The 22,854-nt window shown below is 35.7% G+C and overlaps 1 long non-coding RNA gene across 1 annotated transcript in view; it reads right to left on the reverse strand.

Moving 5' to 3' along the window:
• LOC107200031 overlaps positions 1–17,669 on the reverse strand; it is a 30,219-nt gene extending 12,550 nt beyond the window's left edge. Inside the window, exon 1 of the long non-coding RNA XR_001519466.1 lies at positions 17,556–17,669. This is a non-coding gene — a long non-coding RNA (uncharacterized LOC107200031). The remainder of the gene's footprint in view (positions 1–17,555) is intronic.
• Between the last annotated feature and the right edge of the window lie 5,185 nt (positions 17,670–22,854).

The raw sequence follows: 22,854 nt of genomic DNA on the forward strand, positions 1-22,854 counted from the left end.
TTAACAGTGTATGCTCCTGTGTTACAAATACACTAAAACCTCTTTTCAAGCATAATCATGAGAAAGAATCCTTATTAAAACATATGATCAGAAAATTCATATCTTCTAGAACTAAAAGTTCACTACAGCTTCCAAACTTTAAAAGAGAAGCATTTACTACCATACCAGCTTTTAATTCTGTAAAACAGAAAAACAGGACTATTAATTCAAGTAAAGACCAAAATGAACATTTCAGAAATGACAATAAATTGTTCATGACTAGCTAAAGTTTGACACAATGGTGATACGAACTGCCAGAGCAGAATGAACTTTAGAGTTCTAAATGCATTATTAATACCAACATACACTGTAACAGGTTTACCTAGGTACTTTGTACACGTACAGAGGATCACAGGAGCTCTGGGTCAATTAGTATGGAAATGAGTAGAGCTAGCCTGACCCAATGTCTGGTCTAATTTACCTTTTCCAAGCCTGCACCTTGGTTTTCTGCACCCTTTGTCGCTCTGTGATATGAAATGTTAACATATATTCTGAACTATCTACTACAAGATACCGCACTATAGGCAACAAAAATTAGCAAGCAAGTATTCACAAAGCCCTGTACTGGCATTGCCTTTTTTCTAAATAAATACTTTTTTCTTGAAGTCACTATGCAACAAATAGTCTGGAGAAAACAGCACTCTTGTTGATAATTTACGGAGATCAAAATTAATTTTAGTCTATGTAGCCTGGGATAGTGCACTACTCAATGTAGTACCCAAGCAAATTCTAGTGAAATATTCTGTGGCATGACTAATATCTATGTGATGAATAGAATTTTTTTCTTCAAGATCAAGTAGTTAAATACAGTAGGGATACACAGGTTTGAAAAAGTGGATACATTAAATGTGAACTTCAAAGGGGAAAAATTCCTTTGCTTGAGCCCTTTACTGATTCTGTATGTTTTGTAAAGAAGACTTGGTGGCTTATTTATTTATGTATTCTTTATATCAGATAGTGTTGATTCTTCTTATTTAGTCTTAGCTGTGTGAGAACTCCAAGTTCCAGACTTCTTTACTCTTTTTTTTTTTTTTTTAAATAAGAAAGAAATTATACTGAAATATGACTTCCAGTGTGAACCTTAGACAAAGATAATTTTTTCCTTTATGGTTGCCAGTACTTTTAGATTAGATGACATTTACAATGGCAGGAAGATTTATTTTTTTTTAATGTATACAATAATTTGATAAATAGTCATTTTTATCTATTTACTAAATTAAGACTTCTCTAAGACTATATTCTCAGTGGTTCTCATCTAAAATTGCTAGTACAAGTGGTAGATCTAAGTGCTTGACCATTATAAGTATGCAGAACATCCATCCACTCTGCCATTTTTATAATTTATATACAACTTCAAAGGTTTTTTAATATTGACTGAACCAAAGAGGGAAACTGCATCTAGAACAATCACAGTCAGTTCTCACAGCTGATTTGTTTATGCAAGCCTCAAAACACTGAATGAGTTTTTCTATGAAAATAGTGCTTTTTAATTATCTATTTCAAGGGGAAAAAAAAAAAAAGACAAAAATGTAGGAGAAAACCAAAATCTATCACTGTCTATTTTCACTTTCAGAAAGCTTTTAGGCTGTACCCACTAGTCTGGGGTTCATTTTGGTGCTGCTTTGTGAATATTAAAAAGATAAAAGTTAAATATCAGACTAGGACAGACTGGGTTGTTCACAATGTGTTACTTTCAGATACTATTGAGCAAAATTTGGGGACCAAAGTCTGCTGGCACATTATCTCTGATTTGGCAAACAGAGAAATTCTTTACTGTGAGGATGGTGAGACACTGTCAGGGGTTTCCTGGAGAAGATGTGGTACCCTGTCCCTGGACATAGTCAGGGCCAGGTTGGATGGGTCTCTGAGCGTCTTGGTCTAGAGAAAAGTCTCCCTGCCCATGGAAGGGGTATTGGAATTAGATGATCTTTGAGATCCCTCCCTAGCCAAGCCATGCTATGTTCTTATGATTCTGTAATTCAAGTAACTGATCTGTGTATTGTACAAAGTCATAAAATAGAGTGGCTGGGTTGTCCTCTCAGTTAACAATCTGATACTTGATGATTGTGCAGAAGGACAAAAATACCCCTTAATATAATCTCCTCATGTTCTCTTTTAGATACTTACTGAGCATATTTTGAAACCTCTTCTTAATAGACTCAATTTAATTAGCCTCCTATTGGTTTAATTTTTCTTTTCCCATTTAAATACCGTATTATAAGCACATTTGTAAATCACACTGTTCTTAGGCCCAAACATTTCATTCAATGAATGATTGCTTATACACTGTAACAATTACCCAAGTAAATTAATGTCTTTGAATAAGCATGGCACTTAGTGATGGTTTAGTTCTCTAAATTCCTGCATTTATACTCCAGTTAAACGGGATCTGTCACTGCATAGCACTAACAACAAATTAAGTCCCATGCCATGGAGAAATAATAACTTATCAATGTTATTCTCCCCCTATAAATGACTCCAAAACAAATGATCTTTTTGGGAAGATTGTTATATAAGAGTTATTTTGTTAAGAACTTGAGGGAGAAAGAAAGTGTAAAGAAAAAAGAAATGATAATACTCATCCTAACACTAAGGCATTGTCATTTTCTGAGGCAAAGATACATAAGTTCAGAGCTGCATTTTTCTTCAAACTCTTCCAAACCTGCATTTCATTCATGCTTGCATGATTACATCAAATGTGGATTATGTGAAGTAATTCTGTTGGGCCAAAACAGGATTAGCAGAGTGAGAATATAACCTTCTGTAAGTCTGATTTACTTAGGGAACTTTATATTTTCCACAAGGGTGGTGATGGGTAATTTGTCATCATAGTAAATCTTCTAAGAACTACACTTGATAATGTTCCCTTACTCCAGGGCAGATGGTGAGGCGAGCTTTTGAGAAACATCTCACACATCAGTAAAAGGTGGCTAAGAATGAATCAATTTCTATTTAAAACCAGCTTGAAATTAAGCTCCAAGCAGCCTCTTCCCTTTCCCTCTCCCTCTCTAGTGGAAAAGAGACAAAAAGACAGAGATTATGGGTTGAGGTAAAAATTCACTGGAAAAAAGAGCAATAAGATAAGGAAAACAAACAGTAACAGCAGCAATACCAATGACAACAGTGTATGAAAAAGGGTGACTGTATTTAAAAGAAGAAAATGCTTACAGAGGCCCAGCTGACCCAATTATACCATGGCCAGTAACACCCAGCTTCCTAAGACAAAGGAGAAAATGGCAGGCGCTGCAACAGCTGGCATTTTTTCCCTGAGTTGAGCCAATGAAAGACAGACAAATCCTCCCATGCTGGACCATCCATGCAACCCCACCTGTCATTCTTCTTACTGCTTTTCTCCCCTGTAAAAAGGAGGAAGGAGCAGCCATGGTTCTGCTGCACGTTCCTTTATAAATCTACGCAAAGCCAAAACCCCCAGGGATGACGTGCCTGGTACAGAATAACAACCTTTATGCACCCAGATGGCAGCAGGCTCCACCTCCATCAAGGAAACTGAAAAAGTTAACTCTGTCTGAGCAGAAAATAGGATATATCTCTGCATTTTTTGCACTCTTAAAAGAAGAAATGCTCGGATAAATAATGCATAATTTTTAAACTGCACAGCTGAACCATTAGGATCCAACCAGAGTCTGAAATCTGCATTTTTTCCAAATTCCAAAGGTATTCAGAATAGGGGGTTTGGTTGAAGGTCCATTAATTAAGTACATAGTAAACTTTGCAACCTCATAACATTTCAATGGAACAGAGTACAACTTTTTATATAAGATAATCCTTTTTAATAGATTGTGCAATTATTTGGCCAGCTTAAGATTTCTACGATTCTTATTGATTAGTTTTATTACTAATTTTTTACAGAGATGCTTTTCTTTAGAGAAGTTCCATGCTAACACTCAGGTTATTTAACACTTTATGGACCTGATAAAAAAATCTGATGATAATATACATAACTCTGAAAATAATTAAAATATAAAGGGGAAAAGGAAATGATCTTTGGGAAAATCAGTTTTCACATATGCTTCTGTCACATTTTTCAAGTTGTTCACAATAGCTGTTAGTAAGCTGACAGCTACAATTAAAAGTGGGAATGAGAAATACAGTATAAGAGATGATCCCAAATTAAAAAAAAAAAAAAAAATGGAAATATTTGACTACCTTGTGGCAACAGCTTCTATAAATAAGAGCACCTTATGCTCTGGAATATGTAATGCAGAGTAGAGGCTTTGAGGACAGACACTGTATTATTAATTAATGTGCTTATTTCATCACCATTTGATAGGATATAGGACATTACAGAATTTGGCCTCTTTGCTCTATGGAACACAGATATTCTCTGGAACAAGAGATATTCTCTTGCTTAAAATGCTGAGAGCACCATAACAGTTTTTATAGTAACAGTTTAGAACTGTATATTAATTGTAATTAATTTATTGTAACATAAACTGTCATGCTTTATTCTAGAGTGCTTATAAATTTTAAAGTTGTAAAATTAAGATTACATAATCTCTTCTTTTTCAGGCCACTAATATTTAAAGTGATTTGCATGCTACAATACATCTTTATAAAAAAGTAGTGGAAACTATTTCAGTAAAATTTCTTAACTAGGCCATCCAGGAAAGACAGCTTAATTATAACTCTTAGTTTCACCAATCACCATTTTTAATTAACTTTTAGATTGCTGCACCTAATTTATGTGCAAATTAAAGCATCCATTAAAAGATTTTTTGTTCGCTGTGTTTATACGTTTGTTTGTTTGTGTCACCTGTGTTCCATAATAGCACGTGTCATTTAATCTCAAAAGTGCAAGCAAATCAAGCAAAGACCAAACAGAGGAAACAGAATAACTTACTAGGAAAAGTGCATGTTAAAGACATAGTAATGAAATTCAATTACCAAAAAAACCCCAACAAACCCACATTCAAAAACACCCCAAACAAACAAAGGAAACAAAAGCTCATTGATAGATAACATTAAATGGTTTTGATGCACTCATTGGAGTTCTAGTGAAAGCACATTGCAAGTTCAATTCTCTGCTGATGCTAGGGAATTAGATTGATCTGTGTTTGTTGAGTTTCTGACACTGGAATTTTAGAGGAGCTGATGAGATGCTGAGCAGCACTCAGAGCATGGATCTTCACCTCTATTAAGACGTAATTTCTGGGAAAGGTTCTCAGCGTCATCTTGACAGATGTGGCACAGCAATTTGGTTTTGTTGCAGACATTAAACCAATAATTCTACAGTATTAAAACTAGTGTCACATGATGTTCAAACCATTAAATATCTTAACAATAAATAAAAAAACTATTTAACCAAATTATGTACCTACTCTCCATAACAATCCTGAAACTGTTTTAGGGATTTGCGTATTGGCATGATAATCATAATCCAGGTGTATTAGCACCTAAAACTAGTTTCACTTGTCTCCAGACCATGAAGGAAAATCCAACTGTATTGAACCATTCACCCATTGTTTAAAAGAACAGTTATAATGATACATCAACCTTAATAATCAGTTCAGTAGCAGTCAATATAGACAGCAATACAGTCTTATTTCTATACTCCCAGATAACAAGGAGCCTTAATGAAAACTCACACTACCAGGTGTTATATCCATTCATTTATTATCCTGCTCTAAGATGGCTCATAATCACCTTAAAAACATCTCTTTATTCACATTAATTTAAATTTTATTTGTTTTCTTTCTTTTTCCAGCTCTGAAGTTCCCATATTACAAAAGAGAAAAGGGGTAGAAAACAACAAGAAATTTCACTGTTTATAAAAGATTACTCTTGCATTATCCATGAAGAGTACGATTTTCAAAATTTTATGGTTGTTATCCTACCATTCTTTATTTCTATATTTAAATTTAAGTAAAGATTTCTTTTAAGAAAAAAAAAAAAAAACAAAACTCTGGCTTCTGGTAATGCATAATTGTGTAATTATTCAATTCTACAGACTTTTTCACACAATCTTGTCAGGACAGACTTAATCTGTGCTTTGAGATGTGTATAAAAAAGTAGGTGTAATACACAGATGTTATTGGATGACCAAGGATAGCCTTAGAGTTCCAAGGTGAATATAAAGGTCCACAGTCTGACTTCACTATGGGCTGAGTTCTGCAAGTGAATTACAGTGGTTATAAGCCCCCAGCACTACCAAGGCATGTGCAATATAATGGATGTAATTGATGGATGCAGCTTCTTGCAGAGGTAATTATTGGATTAGAATCTAGAAGCACGGGAAAGAGTTGCTTTTCTATATGATACTGGGGAATTGAATTCTGCTCCAGTGCTCTCCTTCTGCTAACAGCGGCAAGGAAGCAACACTGTAGCAATTGGTCATGAGTAATACCAAACTGCTGCTTTTCACTGATAAAATCGTTTGTTAACATATGCAAAACACACAGTTACTCTCAGAGGCAGCATCTTGTATGTTCAGAAGGACTTTATGAGGAGTTGTTAATGGAAATTTTAGGATTTTGTTATAAGTTACCTATTGATCAATTAAAGAACAAGGCAATGCAATTGTTCTCCTGAGCAGCACAAGCATCATCAATAACTGGCAAACCAAGAGTTTCTACTATTAAAATATTAAACAGCCTGTTGTTATATATTTGGCAAGGTCCAATTCTCCTCTAATCATCTGATTTTAAGTGTTTCTTTTATTATTGACAATTTCTTGGGGATTTTTTTACTGTCTTTTCATCCTAGTATGAAAATAGAAGTACTCCAGATTAAATAGGTAAAAATTAGGAAGAAAGCAAATGGTCTCTATGAAGCTTGTGGGGAATCCACTGGTCCTAAGACGTGTTCAAAACATCAAGCTAAGATAGTAAAGAATTCATGTTCTGACTTGGGATACAGAAAATTAATTGCTCAAAGGGGAATAATAAGTATTACTGGCCGTGATTATTTATGTGAGAGTGGCTCTTCATTTATAGATATCTGCATGAAGAGATCAGATTCATGGATGGTTCAGGTTCCCACTATTTTATAAAAGATATCCAGTTTAAGTATAGCTCATGATCTTGGTACTGTCTAGAAATAGTTATGGGATTAAATAAAAAGTCTTGGCTTTTCAGAAATTCATATTTCACACTCACTAGTTCTCAAAGTTAGTCTTGGACTTGGAATACATACTTTGAAAAGGCAGAAACTAAAAAGAAGATGGAGAAAAATTCCATGGTAAGTAGTAACTATATTTGGTTTTATTTTCTTGTTATTTTTTCACAATGAACACTAAACGTGAAAAAGCTAGGCAGGTTTCACGTGCCTCACACTGCACTCCCTTTGTAGACTCAGAATCTAGATTTTCTTACCAGCACTTGATTTGTCCTTAGATTTTTTTCATGTCAAAATATAATTACATGCATGGGTTACACACATGCATCATGAATAATTTTTTTTTTATTTCATATGCGTTAAACATCTTTATCCTTTTTGCTATTCTGCTCATTTCTAATGGAAAAAAAAAAAAAAACCCTAACATTTTAGCTATATTTTTAATTCTGGGCGAAAGGAGAAGTAAACAGCAAGGTTTTAGAACTCGGCAGTAGGAGATCAAAAGCTCTTTAAAGAGTATCACCTAAGAGAGAATTTACTCTGAAGGCAAGATCGTACTCTAAATTTCATGAGGGCTTGGCTGAAGTGTCAATCAGACATGGCAATAGTTTAGAAATGAGCTACTCCCTAAAGGGGAAACTAGTTAAAAATCCAAAGATACAGAAAGGTTTAGGGGGAAAAATCTGTCTTGAGAGAGTGAGAGTGCCAGCAGTAACAGGGAAGGTAGAGAAGTCATATGTATCTGGGAGCAGAGAAGCAGAACTTCCCCAGGGAAGGAAGGGAGAGTAGGGAGCTGTTAGTGACCCTGGCATGGGCAGTGGCCACGCTGATGGAACACAGTTGCACAGCAGAAAAGGAAGGCTTGTGTGGCAATATGTTGTGCTGGATGTCCTGTAATAATCCATTAAAGGGAATTGGAGCCAGGATGGACCCAGGAAGCCCACTAAGGGCAGCAGGAGACAGGACCAGAGATGAGGATAATGAGAGCATGGCTCAAGAGATATCTGACAAGGGCTACACTGAAATGGGGCCCTGATCCCATGAGCAAGGGTCTCAGTGGTCAGGGCCACTAAGTCCTGTCAGTGCTCTCAGAGTCCCTACAGCAGCACCTGCAGAGTTTCCTTGGCAGAGACATGTATCCAGAAAATTATTTTTACATATTTTTTTCTGTAGTTTCCTTGTGAGGTTCCTTTTATTTTTGCTTTTAAGAGCATTTCAATGCATTGAGAAGAATCATAAAGAGTATGCATCATGAAGTTTCAAAAATTCTTTGTAGATTCCAGTACTTTGTCATAGACTTGCAGCTCTGCCGTATCTAGAGCTTCAGTAGAAGTGTTATTGCCATAGCACCCAAACCATATCAAAGAACCAAAGAATCACAGAATGGCTGAGGTTGGAGGAGCACTTTGGAGATCATCTTGTCCTCAACACCCATGTTCAAGCAAGACCACCTAGAGCTGGTTGTTCAGGACTAAGCCCAGATAACTTTTGAAGGTCTCCAAGGACACTCTACACCTCTCCTTTGCACTCTCCCATAAGATATTTTTAGATATTGGTAAAATCCCTGATGAGCCTTCTCTTCTCCAGCCTCTCCTAATCCATTAGCTCTTTCCTCATAGAAGAGTTGTCTCCAGCTCTGGAGTCCCCAGTGCAAGGGAGACATAAATCTTTTGGAGCAGGTCCAGAGGAGAGATCAAAAAGGATGGAATTGAAGAGGAATGGAACCTCTCCTATGAGCAAAGGCTGACAGAGTTTGGATTACTCTGCCTGGAAAAGAGAAGGCTCCAGGAAGACCTTATTGAGGTTTTTTGATACTTAAAGGGGGTTTAAAAGAGAGGTGGAGACAGACTATTTAGCAGAGCCTGTAGTGACTGGACAAGGCATAAGAGTTTGGACAAAGGACAAAGGAGTGTTGATTCAGACCAGACATTAGAGAAAAATTGTTCAAGGAAGATGGTGAAACCCTGGTAAAAGCTGTTCAGTGAGGCTGGAGATGATCCATCCCTGGAAAGGTCAGGTGGGCAGGGTTTTGAGCAACTTGATCTAGTCAAGGTTCTCTTGATCATTGAAAGATTGTTGAAATAGATGACTTTTAAAAGTCCCTTTCATCCCAAACCACTCTGTGATTCTGTGGTCCTGCTGAGGTCTTTATGGATGATAGCATGACCTTCTTGTGTATCAACCACTCCTTATTTTGTACAATTTTGTCTGCAAATTGGCTGAAGGCACAGCATCATACAAATCATTAATGAAGGTGTTAAACAGGACTGGAGCTAATATTTACCCCTGGGGTACAAGGACCAGCTTTCAATTCATCTCACTCTCTTCTCATCCAGCCCACATTATCACAAACCTGCTTCTGATGCTCTTACAGGAGACACTGTCTCCCTTCCCGAACACTGGGTAGGTAATATCAATGATTCCTGCTCATCTACTAGGCCAGTAATTTATTTAAAATTTATCACTGAGGTTTAGGAGTGATGTTTGCTTTCCTCCAGTCTTCAGGCACTCGTTCCAGTCACACTGGTCCATGAAAGTTTGCTAGTAGTGGCTAGGCAATTTTTACATTACTCACCTGCCTCAACCACACTGGTCATGAGAAATATCCATCAAAAGACATTTCTTTAATGGAATGTATAAACATTATGTTTATAGTTACTTTGCTGGGAAAGTGGCTAGAAACTATGAAAACAAGATCAGAAGGTTTAATTCTCAGGGCAACAGCTAATATAGTCTTTAGTCTTGAAATCAGTCTGATATATGTGAGAGAGCTGTGCATTGAATGACAAGATTAGTCTGTAGCTTTCTTTCATTAACTGAGCTTTGCCTCAGGGTTAGCTATAAAGGAAATGTACCAACTATGGTACAAAATATTTTTTTTTGTCACTTATAGCCCTTCTCCCTCACCTGTTTAATTTATTCCACAGAATCTTTAAGAGTATACTATTGCCACTTTTCTCTTTTTGTTTTTCCCCTTTTTCCCTTTTTCCTTTTATTCCCTTTTCCCTTTCCCCAGAGGGCTGTTTCTCTGAGCAATGTGGATGTGTGCTGGTTGGGAGATTCAGAGCATTTCTTTGCTGCTGTATCTAAAAACTGTTTGTGGCCCTTTCACACATTTTGTCCATCAAAAGGAGACTTAGAGGTGCAGAGAGGGAGGAAACTGCAGAGAGCCAAAACAAGTCTGTGGTCTGTGTGAACAAGAAACTTCAGCAGCAGTTGCAAAGGAGCTGCTGGTGAACAAGTCAGTTTATACTCTAAATTGTCTTTTTAGTCAGAACTCTTCCCAATTATCTCTGTTAATTGACAGTACAAATTTATTTGTAGGTAACAAAACAAATGTTGCTCATCTTTTCATCTTTTGCCACTTCTAGGGCAGTTTTGCAGCCAAAAGACTGCACAAAGTTATGGTCTTAAGCTGAGAGTTTACCATTTCCTTTTAGCCTCATAGTGGCTTCCATTGTTTTGATTTCTACCAAGCTTAGTAGGCTTAAGGCAGTTTAGCTATTCCTTGGTGGAAGTCATTCATAAATTCTCATAGGTTTATTATTAGAAATGGCACATGGATTTAAAAAACTACTGTGAAAGAGTAATTGAAGAATACTTGTGGCTAGAATTCTGAAGCCTTATTGTTGCCAGAAATCCTAAGAGTACTGACAGCTTCTGTGCTTTTGTGGAATTTTATGTAGATATGTGTATCTGTGTGTGCATAGGCATATGTGTGTGCTTACAGACATAGATAAACAACCTTTTCCTAAACCCCTACTCACTCTTACATATGTATTCAAAATCATTTATTTTATCAAAATGCAGCATGTATTTATCAAAGGTCATTCAAATATCAAACTTAGTTAGATTTGCATTTCCCAGGCTTTGACTTAGGTAGGTACTAAGATATTAATATGGTATTATATGGTATAATGGTATAATATTAATGGTACTTTCAAAATATAGTGGAACACACATTTTAGAGTCACCAAGATTAGTCTGTAATTTCTGCAAAATGTAAAGTGATGGAGATTTTGAATCAGACAATTAATTTGCACAAATTAGAAGATAAAATTTAATTGTTATCTTAGATTGAAGTAGATATTTAGATCCTAATTGTGATTTCACATTGTATTTTCTGATAGTATCACTAGGAAGTCAGTATTTATCTTTGTAACATTGACAAATAACTTTCTTCTGCAATCAAAGCAATCAAAGTGAAAGAAGATTGTACAGTAGAATAAGGCTTTTTTTTGTGCCCTGTGCAATTTCACTTGTCATGTAAAAGTGGTTAATATAGATGCAGCATTGCAAGCTCAGAGCATAAGAAAGTGTTTGAAGCCAACATGGATGTTGTCTTGGATATTGGAGAAATGATTTTAGCAACAGTTTCTCATTCTGTTTTCTGTTTCAGCCCCCCAAGACATTATGAAGCCTGTATATCTGGGTTGTGGTATTTATCAGAATGAAATCCCAAACAGAGTTTATTAGCCCCACACGAACAAATCAATAAAAAAGTCAGAAAGTTGACTGAAAGCTGACCATGGAAAAGAAATCCTTGACCTAAACCTCTTCTCTGCACAATTTGAAAGTATAACTCCATTTTCACAGCCTATTGCTCCATTTTTTTGAGAATAGTATCTGGACCTGAATACTTTAACAAAAAACCCAATCAGTTATACTTTTTAAAAACACTTCATCTTGAAAAACTGCTTCTATGATAAATAAAATTTTATACTGTAAAAATAAAAAACTGGACCAGATGGACAAAGTTTGAGCTTCTAATGCAACACAAAGATGCCCATTGCTATCCACTCATAAAAGACAACTTTTCATCATTCATTATCACCATTTTATTCTACCTACAAAAAAGATTGACTACAAAATCCAGATGTTTTTCAAAAGACAATCTATTTTTAAGCTTTTAGAGGAGGTTATATTTATATGATCTTCTTTGCAAGTATATAGATGAGAAAATGCTTATCCTCGTGTATCTCTTTTTAATGACTCTTCAGATTCCCTAGTAATTATGGAATTTTAAGAGATTTAAGGAAAAACAAAACAGGTAGGGAAGAATACAGTGCTAAAAGAGTAATCTTCACAGAGTTCTCCCCCTTCCTTTTGTTTCCTTCAGAAGCACCTTAAACAGAACGTCACAATCTCATTTTTTATGCATCTGTCTACTTTTATCACTGCTTCATTTTACATCTCAGCAGGCCTGACTACCCTGAAAAATACACCTGCATAAAACCTGCAAGGAACAGAGAAAATGCATAAGTAGGGGTGAAAAATGAAAAGACAGCTCTCTGCACTCTTATCACACCTTTTAGCATCTATCTGTTTGAGGTCTCTTGTGATTCATTCACCCTTTCACTATGTAAAAGGCCAAAGCAAAGCTGCAGTGATAGCAGCATCCAAGATGAATATCAAGGAGGCCGGGACTAAGAGGAGAGCAACATTAAGAATACCCATGGGAATAAAGGTCACAGAAAGAAGGAGAGTTTAAATAGAGCAGTATGGAGCAATCAGTCAGACAAGTTCCTGCATTAGAGTGGTCTTTGAGAAGGAAACCGTAAGAAAGGAACCCATAAAGACCACAAAGAAAGCATTTTACAAAGATGTTGCTCATTACTGTTGTGTTTTCAAACCTGGACAAATCAAAATATTGTTTTGTAGTAAAGTCAAACAGATTTTTCCTCAGAATGAGATAAAAGAAGTGCAGAGGAATCTGGTTTATGCCTTCCTAAAGGGCAATGTGTGTATTCTTGAGCCCATTACTGGGTGCACATACCTAAACAATCTGCATGTCAGGAAGAGTAGTTTCTTTCAGAGTAGTAGCAAATCACTATTTCCTGACCCTCCACAAAATTATCCTTTTTTTCTACTGCCACATGTTTTCTATTTCCTTATTGCACCAAAAATAATATTGCTGTCACTATCCTCCATCATTAATTCTCCTTCATGAATCATCCAATTAATGAAGAGACATAAGACTGTGGCGTCTGATCCAATGCTGTGCTTCTGCAGACAGACTATCTAGGTAAGGAAAACTGGGGGCTAGGGGTAGAAAGCAAGGGTTCCCAAAGAAGTGGTCTTAGAAATAGGAAGATGACCAAGAAAGAAAAGGTGAAGATCCTGCCTAGAGGAAAGATTCTAGAAGTGGTAGGACCCTTGAGATGTGGGAAATGCATAGAGATGAACTCTAGGGGATGCCCATGATGGCAAATATTCCTGGGACTGACAGGAGTCACTGTGAGTGTGGACTGACATGATTTCTGACTGAACTCCCCAGACCAGCAGTGGCAGCCTTGCTGAGAAGGGAAGTTATGATCTAGTGAACATAGCACCAAGGACAGTGAGCCTGGAAGTATATGAGGTAGACCAAAAGGATAAAAGCACTCTTCTCATTGATTCTTAAATAAATCCCAATATCCAGAACCTCTATGGGTTGTCTCTTATTTTGCCCTGCCTCTGACTACTAACACCAGAGCTAATTGGTTTACAATTTGAATAGTTTTCTTAGCACCTCTTGCCATAATTGCAATTAAACTTCTCTCAAAAATACCAAATAATCTGAAATCTCCCTTTTTTTTTAATACAGCAAGCTAAAAATATTTATATTTTGTAAAATAAAATCAGTATACTTTGAATATTATTTGCTATTTTTGCACAGATTTGTTTCATAGATATATGTAATTTTTCATAATTTTTTACAATTTTCTCCTTTTTTAAACCTTACGTTTTTTTCACTAGTCTGAAACCCTGCAGAATACTTTTGGAAGCTGCCTTTTTATATGTTTCCCAGCAGGCAGGCAACTCCTGAAATCTGCAAGTGAGAGATCTCCTTCTTAGCTAACGGCGGCAGGCTGACTACCTATAGCTTTCTGACCCTGTTTCCACAGAAACCACCAGAACTTGTTAACTTTAAGCAATCTTATTTGAATAATGGAATGTTTTTAACTTAAACAATATCACTTTTAGGGTAGAAAATGCTGATCTTTTATCTTTAGTTTTGCATTATGTGCCTCAAAGCCATTTTGTGGTTTTCTTGTCATCCTATCTTCTTTTTTTTCCTTTGCTTTTTTTGTTTGTTTGTTTTTAATGGCAAGACTTGCATAAAGATGATGTGATATGTGGTATGCCCCTGGTAACATAGAAGTCTGAAGTTTCAAAATAGAAAGTGAATTTTAAACCCATATTCATCTATTATTGTTTTGGCATGGACAGAGAGATGAATAATGTCCTGTAGCCTGTAGAACTATAAAAGAGAACAATGGAATGGACACCCAAGCCTCAGTAACATAATTTGTTATTGAGGATAAACATGTTACACAATACCTCAAATAAACTGAAATATCTCTATATGAAAGTACATTTTTCCCCAAGTATCTCTGCATGGATGTGTGGAATCTCACTTCTAGAAATGCCAGATACTTCAATTTTTAGTTTAAATATATGGGCCTATTTGTTCTTTCGAATATTGCATCTTCTAGGTTTTATAAGTCAACATTTCTTGGTTTTTTGGGGGTTTTTTGTTTGTTTTTCTTTTTTTTCCCCCAGTGGAAGCCACACAATTTAATTACAGATGCATTTGAAGTGTGATCACACTTCACATGCAACCACATACACTTACCCCTAGAGGAAGACCTGTCTGTGACCCTGTCTCATTTCTCAACAAGAGGTTCTTCTTGTACCTTCATTTCCCATTACCACCCTTCTCCTTCCTCTTCCACATCTAAATATTTTATAAAGAGTTTCCTAAGATGCCAAAGTAATTTACACAACTCAAGTATTTCCTTTACTGTCATTACAGAAGACGTGTTCAGTTAAAGAGTACATAGTAATGTTGCTAGAAGACAGAGATATTGGAAATACTGGTGTTTTATTTACTTCTCTTGGCACAGAGTTCCCTTCTTATGTGGGAACTGACAATACCCTCTCCACATTTGTCATTCAGTTTAGCAAAGCAGCTAAATTACTTGGATTCTGTCTCATAATGGAGACATACCATTTGTATTCTCCTAATAACCTTATCTGTTTTAGTTAGATTCATCTTCCGTGTAGTGAACAGGATCAGAACTACACCTACCCTGAAAATGAAATTTTGGTGATGGTGCCTCATGCAGCAAACAGTTTTAGTAATCTTGACCTTTACTGGCTGTCACAAATATGGTCTCTTATTTTGTGTGTACCAGTTTCATGTATACAATATATGGTTAACTCTGACATATTTTCTTCTTTTCGAATTTTCAGTTAAGATATCAACTTTTATAGAAGAAATTCTTATTATTAGATCCCAAGTAGATAATCTTACATTCTGCACTGTAGCACCTCATAGAGTTTTTAGAATTTCAATAATTCAGTTCTTCTAATATACTCCTATCATTTCCCTCGGGATCAATGATGTACCTTCAACAACTACAATTTTTGCATCACTATTTTTTTATTTTTTTTGCCAATGTGCTTAATTACAATATTTCCATTAATAGGATTGACCAAAAGAAAATAACAGATACTATTCTCAGACAAGGTACCCCTACCTCAATTCACTATAAAATATTGAATGTGAATCAAATAAAGGCATTTGAGAGTTATTAACATATAAATGAGAAGCAGAGAAATGTAAGCATACCACACTGTGTCTTGCTGAAAGGCATGACTACCACAACTTATAAAATGCAGAGTGATGATATTTAACAGTGCCTGTTGGGGTTCTTACACTTACACACTAAGGAGAATTTGGAGCACCTTTAACACAGCCTATGAGTCTATATTAAAACAAACAGGTTAATAAAACAGAATAAAAGAGCTGTAACGGAAGATCTATGTGTTTTAAGCTAGAACTGCCCAAATAGTGATATAAGAGGTAACTAGTAAATTCTGAAGTTCATACTGCAAGCTACAATAGGATTCAAGAAAGGGAAAAAATCAATGCAAAGTACAATATCATTATATTTTGATAATGGCAAATAATTCATGTTGAATTGGTTCAGTAAAACACTATGTTAGGCTTCTCCATTGCTGCCTCACCTTATAGTAGGATAGCCAGTGTTTTCATCATATTCTGGAGAGCTTCACAGAGATTGCAATTCCCTTGATGTAATGCACATTTCAAAGTTCTACTGATCCAGTGGGGGCTTTTAGAGCAGACATAAGTTTCAGGGACTACAACCATGCCAGTTAGATAAACAATGACCAAAAATGTTCCTGGGCCTTGAGGACAACCAATAAAGAAAGGTCCACATGGTCGTAGTGACAAATTCCTTCACTGCCCAGGTAGGCTGCATGCCTAGATCTCTGAGATGTTCTACCTGCCACAGGTGATTGGAAACTGCTCAAAAAAGTGACAGATTGAATAGTCCAAATACATGATGGAGTATGGCCTAGAAAACCATGACAGTAATTTTCTGAACTGCAAGGATTTCCCCACCTTTATTTCCTAGGTGAGATGCAGCAGAAGTCTGCTGTAGCCCATGGTGACCATGTGTGAGGTTCTCCACATGCTTTGGGGAGACCATGGCCACAGAGATGGCACATCATGGGAGAGAGCACATCATTTCAAAGTCCCCATCATGATGCAGCCATGCCTGGGCTCGTGATGGTTCTGCTGCTCCTGGTGCCAAGCCAGGGGCTGATGTCCTGTCCCCAAGGAGGTGCCTGAGGACTGTGGCTGGGCTCATCACCCCGGTGCACAGGGAGCTGGTCCAGCTCTAACTGTGACTCAGAAGAGTAAAGGAAATGTTTCAGATTTGGGGAAAATTTATTTATCTCTGAAATGGCAGCACAAAATCAGTATATTTCTGAGTCAATTTCTAAATTTATGTAAAACAGTCAGCACTTAAAATTTCTATCTTGATTTGCTATCAAGATTGTTTCTATCTTTCAGGTGAGAAGTTTCCTACAAGGAGAAAAATGTTTTCTTTCTCAGTTCTATCTATAACAAAATTTTAAAAGGCCAGAGAATAAAAGGAAAATATCTATGATAAGAAAGAAAATTCAGTAAAAAATTGATTTAAAAAATGACTAAAAAAGATTCCTGAAAGATAACAGTTGAGTCATTTCCAAACGATATATTTTTTCTGAATCAAGGGCCTATAACTAATATATAACCCCAGCATTTTCTCAGCCACCTCTCCACACAGACTCTTAGGGGTCTTTATGAGTTTGCTTAGTTTCTGCACAGCCTACAATCCTTTAGGTTACATTTTTTAGTAAAATACAGTGAAAATGAATACTAATGAAATGCAAATATGCTGTCTACTCCTAGCAAAATTAATTTGGTCTACACATATGCAGTGAAAAGTAAAATCAAATATATAGATACATATATATATATATATTCTTAAATAAGTTCATATCAATTAAAAGAAAATATATACACAGAGAATCCAAAATTTTCCCATGAATACCAAACTAAGAAATGTATCTTGAATGACAGAGTGTAAAAGTCTTCCTACCTGAAAAGCTCTTTTGATGTTGTTTCCGTGTAACTTGACTGCAAAAATGTTCTTTTTCCAGGAAGGCTTGTACCCTTCTTTTTTCCCTTTCCTCAAAGGGCTTCCAAGGTGGAGTTTGAGTTTTGAAAAAGAATTGCTCTCAGGTTTCTGCCAAGGAGATGCAAATGAGCTTTCAAGGCCCCCCATTGCTAGGTTCTGCATACACATGTAGTAAAGATTTAAACTACAAGGGCTTGACCCTGCAAATACTTCCACAGCTGCTGCTTAACTTTGTGAATTTTAATAGATTCTTTGAATTAGCTGGTAAAATCAGGTAGGTGGGTAAAAGATAGGATTGAAGCCTGGTTTAGACCACTCAGGGAAGCAAAAAGGAATATGTAGACAAAGATGTGCAACTTGATAAGCTGTTATTATGTAATTTAGTTACTGAGACACTATTTTGATGTTAAATTCTGTGGAACAAAGATTGTGTTCTTATCTTATGTCTGCCACTTTCTGTTCTGTAACAGGAATTATTCATACAAAGAAACCATTTTTACAAAAAAGCCTTTATATTTCCTCCATAAAGAAAGAAATGTTTTTGAATCAAACTGTGTCTTGGCCTAGAACTTCTCAAATATAACATTTTGCTCTCTTGTCAGACAAAATAAAATCTAGACTGATTAAAAGTGTGTTTTCCCATTTAAGTGTATACCTATAAATGCATATTACCAGCAGTACGCCTTGTGAGAGCAAAGACTTGTTTTATGAAGGACAATTAAGAATAACAAATAATACTCGCAAGGATTAAATTGCTAAAATTCAAGTGAGGGTCAAGACTGGAAACCTAGGATATGTTAGGAATATCATATCCTAAATATGTTAGGAAATAACATATCATTGCAATGGAGTATTGTTTGACTATCCATACTAAAAACGTTTTTTCTTCAGAACAAATAATTTTAGACATTAACTAAGTACAGTTCTGTTGTATATACAAAAATTGGTTTTCCAAGTAAAAATACTCAGAGTTCTGTCTTGATACAATTAAGTTTCTGACCATACAATATTCTGATTTGGATGAAAAAATGTTTTTCTGATGAAACATAGTTCATTTTTTATATAACTCTATTTCTGAGGATTTTATTCCTTCAATTTTCCTGCTCAATAAAATTGTTTTTGCAGGGAAGAAAGGAAAAATTCTATTTATATCTTCAAACAAAGAAAATTGTTATAGATCTTATTATATGTAATTCTTATATGACCTTCATAGATTATAATTTTTGTTCTTCAAGTACTAGAAAGTAGTTTTTAGTTGACATAATCTGGTATGCCATTGAGATTTTTTTTTTTTTGGTAGTAATCAGGTCATTGATATCTTACAATTCTATATCTTCTTTTTTTTGTACTTTTGGTGTGTCAAGAGCTTTCTCTTGGCCTGTTAATGACACATTGCACCATTTACTAATAAAAATCCATATTAAAAAAACTCTATCAGTCCAATTCATACAAATGCACTTTTGAAAATTACAGGAATAAGGTAAAGCAGCTTACCTTAGATAACAATATAGTGCCCACTATTTATATCATGTTTATATTTTTTAGGCAGAAATCTTCCTTAAAGAAAGGAAAAATATTATTTCCTTCTCAGAAGTTTTTCTGTACTGAACATTACAAAAAAATAGCAGCTGCTACTACATATGCATCAGTTGCCTATTTTGAAAGTAATTCACCTGATGTCAATGAAATTGATGAAACATTTAAAGAATGACACACCCTCAGAATCCACAGGTTAAAAAACATGCATGGTAAATGCATGGAAATACAAGAAATTATGTGAAAAAGCTTTGTGTATACATTTTTGTTTTTCCCAGATGTGGGACCTGTATCAGTATGGCAGTGATATTTTATTTCCACATAGTCAAGCAACAGCTAGTTTGTAATAAGCCCTGTAGCTGTCAGAGAGCTGATAAAACCAGAATTTCTTTCCTTGTTTTATACTACTTTGAGATTTATTAATGTTTTTGGGGGGATTAAGATAATACAAAAACAGTTTTTTTGGAAAAAGCTTGTGTTGAATAAGTGACTTCAGTCCCAGACACATTTTTTTTCTAAATAGAAAAAGGTACCTTTCTGAAAAGTATAACTATTTGAAGAGTTGAGAGTTTCTCTTAGCTTCAAGAAGATAAAATTTAAATTCTTCTTTTGACTTTGTTGTGGGATTTGAACCTGGAGGTTTTATGTGATTCTCAGTCCTCCTTTGTGAAAAGACAGTTCCTTATTAGTAAAACAAATTTTGAGCTATTTTTCTATTTTCATCATTTGAATACATTCAGAGAGCTCTTATGATTAGGAACCAGAAGGGACTTGGAAATGAATCTCTCAGGGTGCACAGAAATCCCGGCTTCTGATTATACCTGTTAGCAAGTTGTAGACAAAATATTCTAATTTACTTCTGATCTTAAAGAATCCCAAAGTAACCCACAAATAAAAATTAAATTTGCTTTCTTTCCACAGACAAAAGTAAACAACAACAAAGTCCCTGAAGTTTTGCTGAAAATATTTTTTTTCTAACCTCTCATACAGCCAGTGATCAGCTGCTTCAAAAGAAGGAGTTCAAGCTCTTTTATTTATTTGTTTGTTTAGGGTTTATTTTATTTTTTTCTGGGATGTACTGGCTTAGAGCATTAGCTTTTAATTTGTCCATCCTTGTACTGGGTATCAAGTCACAGTTCTAGACTTGGCCAGTGTCATATATTACCTACATAGATTTATTTTACATTTGGGACTTGGAGAAATACTGATAGATTGTTATGAATCATAAAGAAGAAAGCTATAAATATTTAACACATGAAGCTGGAAAAAAGTAAGAATAAGACAAATAAAAGGTCTAAGGGTTGCAGTCAGAATGTATCTGAAAATAGGGTGAATTTTGGATAGAGGATGCAGAACAAAATAACATATACACAGGTCAAACTAACAATAAATTGGGTTAGCAATGAAAAGGAATGCAACAATGGAAGTCTTGGCTATTATGAAAATGTTATGATAGGTTCTGCATATGTCATAATGAGGGTCATGCTCTGCCCAGACTACCTGAACAGCTAACAGGAAGAAACCCCAAGAAATACAAAGTGGAATTAAGGTGCAGAGAAATCAGGTCCTGAGTGTGCAATAATTTTTCTGACTTTGAAGGGAAATAAGGAATAAGGGTGTCAGGCCCTTCCTGAGGAGAAATATAGGACAACTTGAGGTGTACTCTCAGATCATTGTCCTGTGGCTTCTCTTTTGCAAAATGCCCAGAGCTGGGGAGACCTTATTTTGTTCTAAACTGACTGTAAGTTCATTATAGTCGAAGAGAAATTTACACAGCAATACCACAGTTCAGAAAAAGACAAGTATTGAGGGATGAAACCCCTTCAGGAGTAGCATCATCTCACATTTGTTCTCTCCCTCCTCCCCTTCCTGTATGTAAACACTTCAAGCACTGTGCTTTCCTTTGCAAAGAATGAGCAAAAACAACTTTGTGAAAAATTGACCTGTTTTTTGTAACCAAAGTATCCAGAATAAAACTAGGCAGATCAACCACCTGGGTGAATCTCAAGGTAGAAAAGCACATACACTGCCAATGTTGAGGCAGAAAAAGAAATTAAAACTGTCACAAGCCTTCACCAAAAAATCAGAGTGGGGTTGAGCTGCAGGAAGGAAAGATCATTATGTTGGCATATGGTGGAGTAAAGGAGAAAGAGGTAAAAAGTCTTTTACTTTCTCAACCAAAACACAAAGGCAAAAGGCTGGGAGAGAGAGTGAAGAGACTGTATGCAACCTTTATGAGGAAACTGTTTAGGCTTTTCTGCTGGGCTAAAAAGGCTGTGCTTATTTCACAGCTCTGAACCAACGCTGCTGAGAATTGAAAACTGAAAGAAAAGCTGCCAAAGTTCCCTTAATCAGTCTGTGAAGTACAAGTGGGCACAAGCCACAGCTTTTGGAAGACAGCAGAAAAAGAGGCATTAGGTCTAGCATAAAGTGCAAGATTGTTTTTAGAGAAGACACTCTAGAATATTATTCTTCAAGAACTGTATAGAATGATCACATTCATCTGTGTTGTAAGAGTTTTCTTCACGTCTTTAATTAAAATTGGTTTTTAAACAACTTTATTCCCATTTGTGAGTCTGAAAAATTATCTCCCACAACAACAGTAACTTCAGTATAACTCTCACAAGAGATTTTGTAATAATCTCATCAAATATGGATCAACTTGTTGTCAGTCAAGGCCTGTCAGAAAGGTTGCAGTGGGAAAACCTGGCATACAGAGTAAGTCTTTGGTACAAATAGAAACCCAGCCAAGATCTCTTGAACCCCAGTCTTGCTTTAAGTTCAAGGCTCCCAGGTGCTTCTTATTTAGCAGATGTTTACCTAATTAGTAGGAACTAGCTGCTATAATATATGTTAAATCTAGTACCTGATGAAATTTAGCTTGTGAATACCTATACCATTATATAATTGCATTTCTGGAGTACTCACATTACTTAACCAGAATTGGTGCACAAAAGGCTAAAAAGTCCATTAATTCAACTGAGACCAACTCCTTTTTCTATAAACAGATCCATAAATGATGAAAAAATGAAGAAAACTTGACAAAAGTACCAGTGAGGCTTAATTACTTTTTTTTTTTTGGATGCTACAGCATGCAAAGAACATTGACCACTTTTCATTTTTAATGAAAAATATCCAGGTTTTCTGCCAGGATCATTGAGTTCACTAGACTTAATTAACTAATAATGTGATGATGATTTTTCATCCATGAAATATTTCTATGAGTTGGTCCATCACACCTACAAAAAAGTGCAGAGGAAAAAGGTGCAAGATTGAGTTTAGGTAACCCTTCAGTTCTCTAAGTCCTAAATCTAGGATTATACTTGACTTTTTCCTTGCTGACAGTAAGAACAATTTACAAGCAGCCCTGTCTTGTCTAATCCCAAAGGTGGAGAAAGGAGAGTTTTTCTTGGAAAATAAAGTTAATTGAAAAGAACTTAAGTTCAGCTAACTTCTGCTGAGCTGATGGCTGTTTTACACTAGAATTCACTTAGGTTTTTTGCAGGTCTGGGACTTTTAAAAATTACAGGATCCTGGGCCACGGCAGATATTCCTGAGAACTCCAGTATTTAAAATATCACAAAACAATGAATTGATTGTCCTTGAGATTATATCCAGTTTATATATCATTTTGAGAGGGGGAATGTCATTTATTTGTGTAGTGTATTTATAATTATTAAATAAAATAAATTAAAATAAACTGCTGTTGGTATCAGTCTGAAGT

Source organism: Parus major, chromosome 1, assembly GCF_001522545.3.
Source record: "Parus major isolate Abel chromosome 1, Parus_major1.1, whole genome shotgun sequence".
Lineage (NCBI taxonomy): Eukaryota > Metazoa > Chordata > Aves > Passeriformes > Paridae > Parus > Parus major.